This window comes from Pseudorasbora parva, chromosome 4 (genome assembly GCF_024679245.1).
Source record: "Pseudorasbora parva isolate DD20220531a chromosome 4, ASM2467924v1, whole genome shotgun sequence".
NCBI lineage: Eukaryota > Metazoa > Chordata > Actinopteri > Cypriniformes > Gobionidae > Pseudorasbora > Pseudorasbora parva.
This window is the reverse complement of record NC_090175.1, coordinates 39,794,548-39,807,447: the sequence shown is the minus strand read 5'-3', so window position 1 is coordinate 39,807,447 and position 12,900 is coordinate 39,794,548. Positions and strand designations below refer to the sequence as shown.

Genomic DNA, 12,900 nt, shown 5'->3' with positions numbered 1-12,900 from the left:
TTTAGGAGGGAGATCACAAGAAGGTCGTCAGATTTTGGGAGTTTATATTGTTTATTTACTGAAGGTTTATCAAATCTTCGTTGCAATAAGTTGACAGTGAGCAGCGCAGCTTAATGATTGTGAACATTTTCCTTTAAAGGGACAGTTCACCTCTAAAATTATGTTAATACAACAACTAAAAACAAAGAGAAAAATCACTCACTGCTCTTGAATAAAGTATATACAGTAGCTTTCAATCAATGTATATTACATATTGAAGACTATGCAGTTTTAATTTTAGCCTACATTTATTCATTCAATTTCATACTTAAATGCTGCTGTACATCTCTGAGCTGCCACTGTAAATTAGGGCTGTCAAATATTCTAAATTTGAATATACGTTCGAATAGTTTTTAAAAAACAAATTTCGAAGGTGAAAATTAATATTCTAATAAAAATTATTTAAAAAAACGCCCGCGGTAGTAGACCTGCTTTGCTCATGGGCGCCCGAGGTGACAGGTCACAGGAGTCGCACTGTCAGGCACAGCAGAAAGTTGATGCATCTTGCATGGAATATGGCAGAAAGTGCAGAGCCCAACTCAATCGCAGCAGAGAAAGCGATTTTAACCCTACAATTTCTAAAAAGCCATGTCTGGAAGTACTTTGGATTTTGGTCAGTAGGAGGAAAAAAATGTTGAGCCGCGATATAAAGTTGTATGCAAGCTATGTAAGTTACAGTTACCTTACATGTACAGGCTACACACTCTAAAAACTAATACTGTGATTTACTCAATTTTTTTGGTGAAACATTTTTACACTAAACAAATTGAGTAAATTTTAAAGCAGTGAAATCAATTATAGACACCATATGATCTGAGTAAATGTAAGTAAAAAAATTAAGTAGATCTGAGTAACTGCATTTGTTACATTAACAAATTCAATTGAGTAGAAAAAATTGGGTAAAAAGCATTTTAAAAACCAATATTTATGACTAATATGAACTGTTTTTATTTATGAGTATTACTAACTTGTATAGTATAACTTTAATTTCCTCTAAACCTTTGTAAAATACTCCACAGTCCACACAAACACACTTATACATGACATGGCCTTTATTGTCCACGAGTAACGTTACACGTTACAGCATATATTACTGTTTTGACATGTATAGAATAACAGTTATTTTACAACATTTAAACTCATGTAACAAACATTTTAGAAGTAAAAATTAAACATTTAAAAGTAATTCAAGTGTAATCAACCGGTCTGTTATCCCATTTCCACCGTATCAGCGCTGTTTCTCGCGTCTGCGGGTGGACTTTGAACTTGAGACCGCTGTCCTGCGTTTCACTCATAGCTGAAAGATGCTGCGAGGCGCCAGACTCCATAACCTGACAATAAACAAACAGTGCCCAGTTTTAATAAGATTTTATCATCCAAATTCATTATATTCATTATCTTTACGAATAAAGTTGTGTTTTGAGCAACACAGCAGGCGTTTCAAAGACCAACGGCACACGTTAACGTACTCGGTTACTTTCGTAACCTCGGTTCCCTGAGAGAGAGGAACGAGTATTACGTATGGGAAAAACTCCTTTTCTCGAGAATGTGAAGCAAAACTTTTAATAAAGGTATCTATGTAAAGCGCAGTGAGCTGCACGGCCATAGCCCAGCGCGAGGAGCGCTCTGATTGGCCGGGCTGCGGCAACTGCAGGAACCTATGGTGAGGCGGCTGAGAGGAACGAACCAATGGGGGGCGTTCCAGAAGCCCGCCGAAAAAGGTGCTTATATTTGCATACAGGAGGCTATATAAGACCCTAATTCGCCATAGGTGTCAGGTTTTAAGATCGACTGAAGCGATACCTGAGAAGCATAAACACGGCACGGAACGTAATACTCGTTCCTCTCTCTCAGGGAACCGAGGTTACGAAAGTAACCGAGTACGTTCCCTTTCGAGAGAGGTTCCTCGTATTACGTATGGGAACACAATGTAAAGCGCCGTGTGTGCTGACTGACCCAGTATACCCAAAGCACATGTTATAAACCCCCGAGACACCGACAGAGGCGGCTTATAAGGGGAATGAAGAACCGGAAGAGTCGGTTCGTTTGAACAGCTGATCGGACATAGTCGGATCTTATGATGAATGAATAGTGCTTAAGGACTAATGTGTACAGGCCAAAATGTAAGGCAATCTGTTTGCCAGGGTCAAGATAGAGCCTAGATGGAGAGAAGCCCTGCTTGTAGAGCTGGAACCTCCAACTTGTAGAATCTGATAAAAGTGGACGGAGAGGCCCAGCCTGCCGCCGCACAGATATCTTCCAAAGAAATGTCACACGACCAAGCCCAAGATGAGGCCATGCCTCTAGAGGAGTGGGCTTAAATGCCTGTAGGACAGGTTAGGTCCTGGACCTATATGCTAGTGGGACTGCATCCACTATCCAGTGTGAGAGACTGTTTCATGACAGCACAAACTTTAGTGCGGCCACCGAAGCAATGAAGAGCTGATCCGACTGCCTGAAGGGGGCGGAGCGCTCTAGATACAATCTCAATGCTCTGACTGGGCAGAATATGTTTGCGTCTTATTCTCTCTAAGACGCGGGTTAAGCAGTGCAAAGACCTGCATACTGAAGGGGTTGATAGCACTTTCAGCATAAAACCATGCCTCGGTTTGAGCACAACCTTGAAGTTGCTGGACCCAAACTCAAGACAGGAAGGGCTCACAGAGAGTGCAGGTAAGCCACCCACTCGGTTAACCGAGGCCACAGCCAGCAGAAAAACGGTTTTGAGTGATATGTGCTTCAAGCTCGTGTTCTGAAGTGGTTAGGAGGGGGAACCCTTCACGGCCTCCAAAACCATGGCGAGGTCCCAAATAGGGACCGAGGTAGGGGCAAGGCGAGCTGAATCTCCTGGCCCCTTTAAGAAAACACACAATAAGATCCCTTTTCCCTAGTGAATGTGCCGCGATAGGAGCGTGGCTAGCTGCTATGGCGGAGACACACACCCCGAGTATGGAGGGGGGACGACCCGCATCCATTAGCTCTTGGAGAAAGCGAGCGGTTCCGCCAGTTCGCATGAGTGTGCGTCGATGTTTCGCGTAGCACATTGGTTAGAAAACCACTGACCACTTCAAGCAGAGCTGCCAGATAGCAGGGGCTCTAGCTTCCGAAATAGTGTTCATAACTTGTCAGAGAGGTTCCCGGATACCGTTGATGGGCCATACGTGGAGGGCCCACAGCTCGGGATTGGGATGCCAGACCTTCCCTTTCATTGGCAGAATAGGCATGGGGCTGTGTCTGACAGCTGAAACAGTATGGAGAACCATGTGCGGTTCTTCCAAAGTGGGGCTATTAAAAAGCACCGGCTGCAGCTGGATCGCGATCGGAGGGAACATATAGAGGGAGTCTGGGCCAACATGGGCCAGGGCATCCCTGCGTTTGCAGAAAAAATATTGGGCAGCGTGTGCTGTGCAAGCTGAATTGTTTGCGGGTAAAGGGACCATCCCCCTGGGGACATGGGTCCTCTGGATAACATGTCCGGACCCTGATTCAGAATACCTGGCACGTAAGCCGCCCTTAGGGAGCTCAGATTGTGCTCTGCCCATAAAAGGAGATGCTTAGCCATGCAGTGAACAGAGTCTGATCTCGGCTGCCCTAGCGATTTTATGTACATTATCAAGACGTGGTGGTTCTTATGCCGTAAGTCTTGAGTCTATGACAATGACTGTACTGATAAGCCTGCCCCTCGAAGGCGAATCTCAAGAATGGCCTGTAGTGGGGGTGGGGGGTTATCGTAACGTGAAGTATGCGTTTTTCAGATCTATTGAGAAAACCCAATCCCCGGGGCGAATGTGCGCGAGGATTTGTTTCACCGTCAGCACCTTGAAACGAGCGTGTCATAAGTGCTTTGTTCAGATGCCTGGAAAATGGGCCTGAGACCGCCACCCATTTTCGGCATGAGGAATTAGCGACAGTAAAAACCTGACTCGCTAGCGTCGGGTGTACTGTTTTCGCCGCTCTCTCCTTTAACAGTCTCAATGCCTCAGCGAGAAGCACGTGACTGACACTGCTTCTTACAGAGGGCTCGACCACGGCTTGAATCGCGGGGTCTGCGAGCAAAACTGTAGCGAGAACCTCATTTTATATGTTCAACACCCAATATTATATACCAGGAATGGCCTGCCAGGCCTGGGCTCGTAAAGCCAGGGGTTGAATTAGATTCGGGGGCTGGCCGCTTAGTAATAGGGGCCTGTTAGCCGGGTTGCTTGTGCTGTAACACTGCTTGTAACACTGTGGGGATAGTGTTAGTTTTGGCGGTGCAGGCTTTGCAGTGGGCGCACGCCTCACATTTATATTGTGTGTGCGAGAGTGAACTTTGTGAAAAGTGCTTGGGTGCAGGAGTGCAGACTGTAAAGTGGGCACATTTCCTACATAGAAAGCTCTTTTGTGTGTAGTGTAAACAATGTGCAGTGGCGCACAACCTACGTAGAATACCCACGGTGCAAACCAGTGAGCAAATCCACAGGGGTAAACGCACACAGCATTAGTGTGCAGACGAGCGTGTTTAACACAGGCTAGTTGACTGCAATATTTCATCTCCAGTCACTTAACTTAAGGGAACTGGGAGAATGTAAGGAAGTGCGGGTGGTATGTGAGCCATTCCACAATGCCGTTATGCTCTAGTCTAGACTGAAAGCGCGCATGCAGACAAGCGTGTTTGACCACAGGCTAGTTGACTGCAATAAGGCTAGTTGACTTTATATGGTGTAATCCGGCCGCGGCGGGATTTATTTGTGATTTTGTGAGGCTGAATTAACAGTGCTTATGTAGGGGTGCACACTGTGTAGTGGACACTTTGTCTACAGTGTAAAAACCTTTCCAGCCGCCTGAATAAAGGGGACTGGAAGTGATAGAGTGAAAAAAGGGCTTAGCTTGGCAGCCATTTTCCGACGCCCTTATGCTCTGACAGTGAGCGCGTGCTATGACGTAAGCCGCGCTCTAGTCAGCAACGCGCTGTGGAAGGGGCGCGCGCTATCATGACAAGGCAGCCATTACAACTTCCTTGGCAGTAAGCGCGCGCTGCAGCGACATTGTTCTTGACATACCCAACAGCCCGAGCTCGCTCGTCTAACTTACTCTAGTATTCTCTGTCCGCAGCGCTTCAGCACGGCGGCGGTAGAATGAGCACGGCGAGAGCTTCGGCTCGAGTTTGTTTATTCACTCTATTATTCTCTGTCCGCGGCGATAGAGCGACAGGACGAGAGAATTGGAAGCGTGAGGAAAAACTCTGTCCGCGGCGCTTCTAGCACGGCGAGAGCTTCGGCTCGAGTTAGTTTATTCACTCTAGTATTCTCTGTCCGCGGCGATAGAGCGACAGGACGAGAGAATTGGAAGCGTGAGGTAAAACTCTGTCCGCGGCGCTTCTAGCACGGCGAGAGCTTCGGCTCGAGTTTGTTTATTCACTCTATTATTCTCTGTCCGCGGCGATAGAGCGACAGGACGAGAGAATTGGAAGCGTGAGGTAAAACTCTGTCCGCGGCGCTACTAGCACGGCGAGAGCTTCAGCTCGAGTTTGTTTATTCACTCTAGTATTCTCTGTCCGCGGTGATAGAGCGACAGGACGAGAGAATTGGAAGCGTGAGGTAAAACTCTGTCCGCGGCGCTTCTAGCACGGCGAGAGCTTCGGCTCGAGTTTGTTTATTCACTCTAGTATTCTCTGTCCGCGGCGATAGAGCGACAGGACGAGAGAATTGGAAGCGTGAGGTAAAACTCTGTCCGCGGCGCTTCTAGCACGGCGAGAGCTTCAGCTCGAGTTTGTTTATTCACTCTAGTATTCTCTGTCCGCGGCGATAGAGCGACAGGACGAGAGAATTGGAAGCGTGAGGTAAAACTCTGTCCGCGGCGCTTCTAGCACGGCGAGAGCTTCGGCTCGAGTTTGTTTATTCACTCTAGTATTCTCTGTCCGCGGCGATAGAGCGACAGGACGAGAGAATTGGAAGCGTGAGGTAAAACTCTGTCCGCGGCGCTTCTAGCACGGCGAGAGCTTCAGCTCGAGTTTGTTTATTCACTCTAGTATTCTCTGTCCGCGGCGATAGAGCGACAGGACGAGAGAATTGGAAGCGTGAGGTAAAACTCTGTCCGCGGCGCTTCTAGCACGGCGAGAGCTTCGGCTCGAGTTTGTTTATTCACTCTAGTATTCTCTGTCCGCGGCGATAGAGCGACAGGACGAGAGAATTGGAAGCGTGAGGTAAAACTCTGTCCGCGGCGCTTCTAGCACGGCGAGAGCTTCGGCTCGAGTTTGTTTATTCACTCTATTATTCTCTGTCCGCGGCGATAGAGCGACAGGACGAGAGAATTGGAAGCGTGAGGTAAAACTCTGTCCGCGGCGCTTCTAGCACGGCGAGAGCTTCGGCTCGAGTTTGTTTATTCACTCTAGTATTCTCTGTCCGCGGCGATAGAGCGACAGGACGAGAGAATTGGAAGCGTGAGGTAAAACTCTGTCCGCGGCGCTTCTAGCACGGCGAGAGCTTCGGCTCGAGTTCGCCTATTCACTCTAGTATTCTCTGTCCGCGGCTGTAGCGCGACGGAATGAGAGAAGAGTGGGAACAACTCTGTGGCAGCGGCGGAAGAAGAGCCGCGGCGGCGGCAGAGTGAAGAGAGCTTCGGCTTGAGTGTGCTCATGTCCTCTAACATTCTCTCTTTCCGCGGCGCTATTCAGCGCGACGGGACGAGAGCAGAGGGAGAGTGAGAAGAGCTCCGTCTTTCCGCGGCGCTTAACGACGCGGCGGAACGAGAGAGTCCTCGAGTAGAACAAGCCTGTAAGCTCTAGAAGTGGCGTTGCAGCGGCAACACAAACACATATAACACTCAACATAGACACAGTTTAAAGGATATATAACGCCGGATGGCGTAGCTGGAACGGCAGAGAAGGCGGAGAGGGAGTCCGTCGTCCTCAGCTGCAGGTTCCGCTGGTGCCTTTTCAACGGCGGTGCTTCTTCCGGAGACCAGCGAAGGTATCGCTGAAGGAGATAAAATCTGACACCTATGGCGAATTAGGGTCTTATATAGCCTCCTGTATGCAAATATAAGCACCTTTTTCGGCGGGCTTCTGGAACGCCCCCCATTGGTTCGTTCCTCTCAGCCGCCTCACCATAGGTTCCTGCAGTTGCCGCAGCCCGGCCAATCAGAGCGCTCCTCGCGCTGGGCTATGGCCGTGCAGCTCACTGCGCTTTACATAGATACCTTTATTAAAAGTTTTGCTTCACATTCTCGAGAAAAGGAGTTTTTCCCATACGTAATACGAGGAACCTCTCTCGAAAGGGAACTTAAGGTGACTCACACTGTCCCTGTATGTTGTTTTGAATTAAATAAAATGCCTTTTAGCATAGTAATTATTATATAGATTTAAAAAAAAAAAAACATACAAACCTGAATTTCACAGAGGAAATGCCCCAATTCTGCGACGCTGAGAAGAAGAAACTGCTCTGGTGGTGACTGAGAAGAATTCAAATATCCGCACTCACTCAACCGTCGAGCTGTCCTTGCGTCAGAGGGTGGGGGAGGGGTGGATTGTTTTAATCGAGTAAATTTACTCAATTTCTTCATATTGTGTTAAATATTAATAATCTTGATTTTAATTAAGTAATATTTGTGGTTCTTGAAACAGATCGGTTTAATTCTCCATTCTCAAATATTTTGAAATAAATTTCGCAAATGTATTAAGTATATTTAAAATAAAGAATTGGTTATTTGAATACAAAATTATTTTTGTGAAAAAAACTTAAATATAACTATAAATTTTAGACAAAATTAACTGTTGGATTTTTAGTCAATTATTTTGGTATGTTTAACTAAAACCATCAAGTAAATGATATTGAGAGATTTTATTAAGTTAATAAAGTTAATTATTACTGTGATATTTACTAAGCCACTGAATTATTTTTTAGAGTGCATGCTTAATTTAATTTAACGTTAAACAGAAACATTACTAAAGTTAAGGCTACTGTACTGACTGAATAGATATTGCATGAATAAAGGATAAATGCACTGCTTCCGCTGGTTTGTTTATTTACCGTTTCATGTCAACGAAAAGTTCCATGTTTAACATTACCACAGCACAGCTCGCTCAGAGCGTTCACTATGCTGTAAAACTAAAAAATAATATTAATAATATTTGTTTCAATCAATTAATAAAGCCTGCTATATTTAGAACAAGAGGCGGCCTTAAATTTCTTGCACAAAACTCTTGATCAGCACTCAGTTTGTTTAAACTATTATGCGCAGAGAGCGTGAGAGAGAGGGCGAGTGAGGTCTTGGCCATTATGATGTAAGCTCCAGACCGTCAGCGGCGTTCATCACTCATGTACCCGCAGAGACACTAGACACTATAGACAAAATTGTACACCTCCACAAGGCTGGAAAGGGCTACAGGGAAATTGCCAAGCAGCTTGGTGAAAAAAGGTCCACTGTTGGAGCAATCATTAGAAAATTGAAGAAGCTAAATATGACTGTCAATCTCCTTCGGACTGGGGCTCCATGCAAGATCTCACCTCATGGAGTCTCAATGATCCTAAGAAAGGTGAGAAATCAGCCCAGAACTACACAGGAGGAGCTGGTCAATGACCTGAAAAGAGCTGGGACCACCGTTTCCAAGGTTACTGTTGGTAATACACTAAGACGTCATGGTTTGAAATCATGCATGGCACGGAAGGTTCTCCTGCTTAAACCAGCACATGTCCAGGCCGTCTTAAGTTTGCCAATGGCCATTTGCATGATCCAGAGGAGTCATAGGAAAGTCATGTGGTCATATGAGACCAAAATATAACTTTTTGGTCATAATTCCACTAAAAGTGTTTGGAGGAAGAAGAATGATGAGTACAATCCCAAGAACACCATCCCTACTGTGAAGCATGGGGGTGGTAGCATCATGCTTTGGGGGTGTTTTTCTGCACATGGGACAGAGCGACTGCACTGTATTAAGGAGAGGATGACCGGGGCCACGTATTGCGAGATTTTGGGGAACAACCTCCTTCCCTCAGTTAGAGCATTGAAGATGGGTCGAGGCTTCCAACATGACAATGACCCGAAGCTCACAACCAGGATAACCAAGGAGTGGCTCTGTAAGAAGCATATCAAGGTTCTGGCGTGGCCTAGCCAGTCTCAAGAATTTTTGGAGGGAGATTTCTCAGTTTCTCAGCGACAGACCAGCAACCTGACTAATCTAGAGAAGATCTGTGTGGAGGAGTGAGCCAAAATCCCTCCTGGTGAAAAACTACAGGAAACGTTTGACCTCTGTAATTGCAAACAAAGGCTACTGTACCAAATATTAACATTGATTTTCTCATGTGCTCAATTACTTATTTGCAGCTGAATCATACAAATAATAATTTTAAAAATCATACATTGTGATTTCTGGATTTTCTTTCAGATTATGTCTCTCACAGTGGACATGCCTACAATTTCAGACCCCTCCATGATTTCCAAGTGGGAGAACTTGCAAAATAGCAGGGTGTTCAAATACTTATTTTCCTCACTGTATATATATATATATATATATATATATATATATATATATATATATATATATACAGTATTGTTCAAAATAATAGCAGTACAATGTGACTAACCAGAATAATCAAGGTTTTTCGTATATTTTTTTATTGCTACGTGGCAAACAAGTTACCAGTAGGTTCAGTAGATTCTCAGAAAACAAATGAGACCCAGCATTCATGATATGCACGCTCTTAAGGCTGTGCAATTGGGCAATTAGTTGAATTAGTTGAAAGGGGTGTGTTCAAAAAAATAGCAGTGTGGCATTCAATCACTGAGGTCATCAATTTTGTGAAGAAACAGGTGTGAATCAGGTGGCCCCTATTTAAGGATGAAGCCAACACTTGTTGAACATGCATTTGAAAGCTGAGGAAAATGGGTCGTTCAAGACATTGTTCAGAAGAACAGCGTACTTTGATTAAAAAGTTGATTAGAGAAGGGAAAACCTATAAAGAGGTGCAAAAAATGATAGGCTGTTCAGCTAAAATGATCTCCAATGCCTTAAAATGGAGAGCAAAACCAGAGAGACGTGGAAGAAAACGGAAGACAACCATCAAAATGGATAGAAGAATAACCAGAATGGCAAAGGCTCAGCCAATGATCACCTCCAGGATGATCAAAGACAGTCTGGAGTTACCTGTAAGTACTGTGACAGTTAGAAGACGTCTGTGTGAAGCTAATCTATTTTCAAGAATCCCCCGCAAAGTCCCTCTGTTAAAAAAAAGGCATGTGCAGAAGAGGTTACAATTTGCCAAAGAACACATCAACTGGCCTAAAGAGAAATGGAGGAACATTTTGTGGACTGATGAGAGTAAAATTGTTCTTTTTGGGTCCAAGGGCCACAGGCAGTTTGTGAGACGACCCCCAAACTCTGAATTCAAGCCACAGTACACAGTGAAGACAGTGAAGCATGGAGGTGCAAGCATCATGATATGGGCATGTTTCTCCTACTATGGTGTTGGGCCTATTTATCGCATACCAGGGATCATGGATCAGTTTGCATATGTTAAAATACTTGAAGAGGTCATGTTGCCCTATGCTGAAGAGGACATGCCCTTGAAACGGTTGTTTCAACAAGACAATGACCCAAAACACACTAGGCCAGCCCAATCTCCAGACCTTAATCCAATTGAGAACTTGTGGGGTGATATCAAAAATGCTGTTTCTGAAGCAAAACCAAGAAATGTGAATGAATTGTGGAATGTTGTTAAAGAATCATGGAGTGGAATAACAGCTGAGAGGTGCCACAAGTTGGTTGACTCCATGCCACACAGATGTCAAGCAGTTTTAAAAAACTGTGGTCATACAACTAAATATTAGTTTAGTGATTCACAGGATTGCTAAATCAATCAAAAAAAATTCCGAAAAAAAAATGTTTGTACAAAATAGTTTTGAGTTTGTACAGTCAAAGGTAGACACTGCTATTTTTTTGAACACACCCCTTTCAACTAATTGCCCAATTGCACAGCCTTAAGAGCGTGCATATCATGAATGCTGGGTCTCATTTGTTTTCTGAGAATCTACTGAACCTACTGGTAACTTGTTTGCCACGTAGCAATAAAAAAATATACTAAAAACCTTGATTATTCTGGTTAGTCACATTGTACTGCTATTATTTTGAACAATATATATATATATATATAGTGTGAAAAGGGAAACAGTATGGGCGAAAATGTCTTATTGATGCTAGAGGTCAGAGGAGAATGGGTCGACTGATTCAAGATGATAGAATAGCAACTTTGACTGAAATAGCCACTCGTTACAGCCGAGGTATGCAGCAAAGCATTTGTGAAGCCACAACACGCACAACCTTGAGGCGGATGGGCTACAACAGCAGAAGACCCCACCGGGTACCACTCGTCTCCACTACAAAAAGGAAAAAGAAGCTACAATTTGCACAAGCTCACCAAAATTGGACAGTTGAAGACTGGAAAAATGTTGCCTGGTCTGATGAGTCTCAATTTCTGTTGAGATATTCAGATGGTAGAGTCAGAATTTGGCGTAAACAGAATGAGAACATGGATCCATCATGCCTTGTTCTGTGCAGGCTGGTGGTGGTGTAATGGTGTGGGGGATGTTTTCTTGGCACACTTTAGGCCCCTTAGTGCCAATTGGGCATCGTTTAAATGCCACAGCTTACCTGAGCATTGTTTCTGACCTTGTCCATCCCTTTATGACCACCATGTATCCATCCTCTGATGGCTACTTCCAGCAGGATAATGCACCATGTCACAAAGCTCAAATCATTTCAAATTGGTTTCTTGAACATCACAATGAGTTCACTGTAATAAAATGGCCCCCAGTTACCAGATCTCAACCCAATAGAGCATCTTTGGGATGTGGTGGAACGGGAGCTTCGTGCCCTGGATGTGCATCCCACAAATCTCCATCAACTACAAGATGCTATCATATCAATATGGGCCAACATTTCTAAAGAATGCTTTCAGCACATTGTTGAATCAATCCCACAATGATTCAACAAGTTGAATCAATATTTTATATATATATATTTGTACAAAGCAACATTTTTTATCAAATATTTAATTCATTTATAATTCATTTTACATTTAGATGTCCGAAGGGAGAGCTTCTTATATGAGGACAATTTCCCCAAAATATAGCTAAATAAACCACAAACACACGTTTGTTTTTGTAAAATGTGGGGACATGTATTCCATATGGTTCTTATTCTGTACAAACTGTTTTTCCTATCCCCCTACACTGCCCCTAAACCTACCCATCACAGGAAACATTCTGCATTTTTACTTTCTCAAAAACAAAAAAACTCATCCTGTATGATTAATAAGCCTTTTGAAAAATGGGGACATGGGTAATGTTCTCATATTTCACCCTCTCCTTGTAATACCTATGTTATTATACACATTTGTGTCCTGATATTTCGCAAAAACATGCCCACACACACACACACACACACACACACACACACACACACACACACACACACACACACACACACACACACTGACCTGAAAGAGCCACTGGGAGCATTTTGTACAGCAGTGAATAGAGGGTTTTTCCTTGATGCTTCTCAATTTCCTCTTGGCTTTTGTTGGTTTGGTGTGTTTGTTTCCTGCTTACAAGTGGAGAGTGTGTGTGAGTATTAGTGTTCTGTAGCTCAAAGGCACAAACACACACACACACGCACACGCACACGCACACACACACACACCCCCCTGAAAAAGGTCTTAGGACTTTAACCTTGTCGGTTTAAGCTGTAATGTTACTGACAAGAGGACCGCTCTGTGTGTGTGTGTGTGTGTGTGTGTGTGTGAGAGAGAGAGTGTGAGAGAGAGAGCGAGAGAGAGCGAGGGGGGGGCTGAGAAAATGACTCAAAGAATTGGAGGGTATTGAAAG

General features: G+C 44.3%; 1 long non-coding RNA gene across 1 annotated transcript in view; it reads right to left on the bottom strand.

Moving 5' to 3' along the window:
- Window positions 1-12,661, bottom strand: part of LOC137073359 (uncharacterized) — a 47,208-nt gene extending 34,547 nt beyond the window's left edge. Inside the window, exon 1 of the long non-coding RNA XR_010904772.1 lies at window positions 12,513-12,661. This is a non-coding gene — a long non-coding RNA (uncharacterized lncRNA). The remainder of the gene's footprint in view (window positions 1-12,512) is intronic.
- Window positions 12,662-12,900: the final 239 nt, after the last annotated feature.